Raw genomic sequence first — 291 nt, 5'->3', positions numbered from 1 at the left:
CGAAAGGACTCGGTGGCTCTACCCTACGATGCTTCTCGGGGACCCCAATATCTTCTCCCCAGCCCCCTCCTTTTCTAGGACCCCGACGTCGTCACAGCCCCCGCCCCTCCGGTTCCCTCTGTCTTGGGGGCCCAGAACCCTCCCTTCAGCAGCGCCCTGGGTGGGGTTTAGGGGACAGTGGGAGGAGAGAGGCGGGCCTGGGGGTCGCCCCCCCATCAGGTCTCCGTAATTACTCCCGGGCGCGCCCCGTAATTACAGAGCGGCGGGGGCTGGTATTTATAGATGCGGCTA

The sequence above is a fragment of the Myotis davidii genome, unplaced genomic scaffold (assembly GCF_000327345.1).
Source record: "Myotis davidii unplaced genomic scaffold, ASM32734v1 scaffold4, whole genome shotgun sequence".
Lineage (NCBI taxonomy): Eukaryota > Metazoa > Chordata > Mammalia > Chiroptera > Vespertilionidae > Myotis > Myotis davidii.
This window is presented reverse-complemented; position numbering follows the sequence as displayed.